The 3851-nt window shown below is 32.7% G+C and overlaps 1 protein-coding gene across 3 annotated transcripts in view; it reads right to left on the reverse strand.

The window, feature by feature from the left end:
* Positions 1–2435, reverse strand: part of LOC106472303 (protein ABHD15-like) — a 9640-nt gene extending 7205 nt beyond the window's left edge. For all 3 annotated transcript variants that reach the window (XR_002613442.1, XR_002613441.1, XM_013932937.2), the window contains exon 1: positions 2254–2435. The gene's annotated coding sequence lies outside the window, so the exon portion shown is untranslated. The remainder of the gene's footprint in view (positions 1–2253) is intronic.
* Positions 2436–3851: the final 1416 nt, after the last annotated feature.

Consider the following 3851-nt stretch of genomic DNA (forward strand, 5'->3'; position numbering starts at 1 on the left):
GACTTCTATAAATAAAAGAACTACAGTACAGAAGACTTCTATAAATAAAAGAACTACAGTACAGAAGACTTCTATGAATAAAAGAACTACAGTACAGAAAACCTCTATAAATAAAAGAACTACAGTACAGAAGACTTCTATAAACAAAAGAACTACAGTACAGAAGACTTCTATAAATAAAAGAACTACAGTACAGAAGACTTCTATAAATAAAAGAACTATAGTACAGAAGACTTCTATAAATAAAAGAACTACAGTACAGAAGACTTCTATAAATAAAAGAACTATAGTACAGAAGACTTCTATAAATAAAAGAACTACAGTACAGAAGACTTCTATAAATAAAAGAACTATAGTACAGAAGACTTCTATAAATAAAAGAACTACAGTACAGAAGACTTCTATAAATAAAAGAACTACAGTACAGAAGACTCGTAATCTGAGGGTCGCGGGTTCGAATCCCCGTCACACCAAACATGCCAGCCTCCGCCTTTGCCTCTTCCCAAGTCCAGGATGAGAGAGAGAGTGAGGGTTGGGCGCCGGGCTAGCAACTCCACCCCGTAAAAACCAACCTGCTACAAGTAACTGCAACAACACCTTCCGTTGGCGAGGTGTTGTTGCGGCCCTATGCTCCATTGGGAGTTTACAGGAATAAAAAAACAAAAAAACATGGCTTCCCATTAAATCTTCATCGAAATAACTTTTAATTGAAATAGGAATTTCTTCATATTAACCACTGTTGTATGTGGTCTATCATATTAGCGTTTTTCATATAAATATTACAAATTTGATAAATTTTATATATATATGTTTATACCTGTGTGTGTGTGTTTAAGGAATGCTAAAAACAAAAAAATGCGACAGCGCCATGAATTGCAATTTAATTTCAATGAAAAGGTTATTCAATGTTGTGCTCGAGAAAATATTTGTCTCCCAGTGGGTCAGCGGTAAGTTCACGGACATAAAATGTGAAGATTCGAGGTTTGATTCCCCGCGGTAGACAGGGCGCAGATAATGTATTGTGTAGCTTTGCGCTAAAATATACAGACAATATCTATTAATAAAGTCAATTAGTAGTTACTAAAAACTTCGGATCAGAGAAAGCTGTAAACACAAATCAGAATTAAAAATTAACTTAGTAAAAAATGCAGACAGTTTAACAAACCAGCCTAACTAAACTAAGTTATGTCACAAGAAAATTTAGAATGATTAGGAAATTCTATTTTAAAAAGAACAGAATTAATAAACGTCTATTATATCTTTAATCATACAACACAAATTTAGATTAATATGACTCCCAATATCTCAGTGAGAAGTTTGCAGACTTACGACGCAAAACATATGGTTTCGATACCTGTGGCTGGCAGACCATAGATAGTCCATTACGTAGCTTTGAGCTTATCAACAAACAAACTTTATATCCAATGACTAACTTCAAAGAACTAAATTATCTTAACCACACCATACCTGCTATTTGCAGTGCCTACGACGCTTTTCGTCTAATACCAGGGCTCATCAGGCCGGGTTGGATACGAAAGACACAGTAACGGTTGAGAAGCTATTTATATCATCACATTGCGTGTTCAACAATTGTTATGGTGTGAACTACATTATGCTGGTGAAGAAACTACTAATAAATTTTATGCTCTGGGCACACAAAGACTATTTGGTCGTAATGGACGTGGCATAATGATTAGTGTGTCTGATTGTAGATCCGAAGGTCTACGGTTGCTGAAAATCATGACAGTCAAATCTCATTATTCGATTAGAGTAGTCCCAATAGTAAGAGGTGGGTGCTATTGACCAGCTGCCTTCCCTCTAGTGTATTTAGTTCATTATTAGGGACGGCTGGCATAGGTAGTCATTGTTATGTAGCTTTGAGCGCATACCCTAAACAAATCGAAATCTGTCTGATTAGAAAACTCGTGTTCCAAAAAAACTTTTTAGATATACGGTTGTTTTTTTTTTGTCAGACCAAATATCGTTACGTTAGACAGTCTACTGTTAACACAGTTGTCATGGTTACTTATGGATTCTGGTATTTTGTATTCTTGTTATTAATATTTCTTTGCATGGATAACTTTAATCTTTCAAAGAAATTGTCGTCTTTGCACTTAATCACAATACTCGAACATGTTTTTAACTTCAGTAAAAATAAATATTTTGAAAGTAACTTGAAGACAGAAAATTATTAAAATTTACGACATCAAAACTAAATCTAATTACTATTACAAATGTTTTTTTTATACTTACCATCTTTAGGGTTGGCGATCTTCTAGAGAAAAAATCATTAATACTGTACCGATTGTTTATTTGTTTCTTAGTACAAAGATAAATTAAGACTAATTTGAGATAAATCTGTTTTTAAACTTGATGAAAACTTGGCGCAAACGAAAAACATAGTTTTCAGTCCATACTGGGGCTACCGACAACAAATACCCACCAACACCAGTTCTAGAAAGGATTCGTACTGATTCTATCGTCTGCTGCAAGCGTTATTTGTAACAAGCACAGTTTAACAGCGGCCTCTAGTGAAAAGTTCTTACAAAGGAGAGCATAATATATGAAAAAGAAATTCATTCAAAGACATCACACATCAGTATTTTTGTACGAAACAAAAACACATTATTAATCTTAAATTTAACGAATATCGTCTGCTGGTGATAAATAAAGGTAAATATTAAAATTTAAGTGAATGTTATCTGTACGAAACAAACTCGACAACATAGTCTTGCGTATTTGTTAATGTAATGTCAAAAATGAAATAATCTAATAATATTTGTTTAAAAATAAAAGGATTTTACTAAATGTTCTATGTATACTAACGTTCTAACAATGTGTACCATTACACACTCGTACCACGTCAAAGAAACAACAGTAGTACTATTTAAACAATGTATTTTATAACACACAGATGTTCAGAAAAAACAACAATCTTTGCTGTATTTAAACAAATCAACAAAGTACTAGTTTTCAGACAAATTCCAGGTGCCGCGAAGCTTCTGTGATTGGCTGGCTGTAAAGTACATGGCGTGTTTTCTTTTTTTTTTCGCGATCTTCCGAAGTTTTATAGTTTATTACTTATTCTCAACTAATCTTATAAGTCATTCTAAGCCCTTATTTTAATTCATATTTATAATAAAAACAACAAAATAAAACGATGGTAAACTGTTATACCCTATTCTTATGTAATCCTGGCGGTAGTTGTATTTTAATTTAACAGATTTAATTCTCCTACACAGTGAAGTTTCAGTAAAACTATAAAGTACACGTGTACACGAGACATGAACATTTTTGGGCTTTGTTCTATATGTTGAAGCTGATTTCATTTGCTTCATTTCTTGCACAAAAGTCAGAGTATGACATTAATACCTTCGCAAATCCCTTACTTAGTAGAATTAAGGTTTCTTGTCTGTGGTACTTCTGTCAGAGACACTACAGCTTTTGTTTCCGATAAATGTACACTTCAAACAAGAGAGTTTGATGTCGTGTCTGAAAGGACAATACAGAAAGCAAAAACATGGAGATTAGTTTATGAACAGATTGCTTCGCTCGTTGCAATAATCCTGCATTCGAATATATAAATTTTATCTTTTGTTCGAGTTAAATCCAGCTTTAAAAATTCCCTAATAAAGATCACATGTTGTCTTTGAAAATTTGTAGTACATACTGGAAAGATTTCCACATTTTGATTATAAAGTTAGAAAAAAAAAACAGTTGTATATACTAACCCTGATGAAAGCGAAACGTTGTTTAAAATCAAAAGTTATTTTATAATTATCTGGAGTATAAAAGTTATTTTCGAACCTGATTATTAAAAAAAGATCAAATACTTAATGACTTGTTTCAAA

The sequence above is a fragment of the Limulus polyphemus genome, unplaced genomic scaffold (assembly GCF_000517525.1).
Source record: "Limulus polyphemus unplaced genomic scaffold, Limulus_polyphemus-2.1.2 Scaffold5232, whole genome shotgun sequence".
Classification (NCBI taxonomy): domain Eukaryota; kingdom Metazoa; phylum Arthropoda; class Merostomata; order Xiphosura; family Limulidae; genus Limulus; species Limulus polyphemus.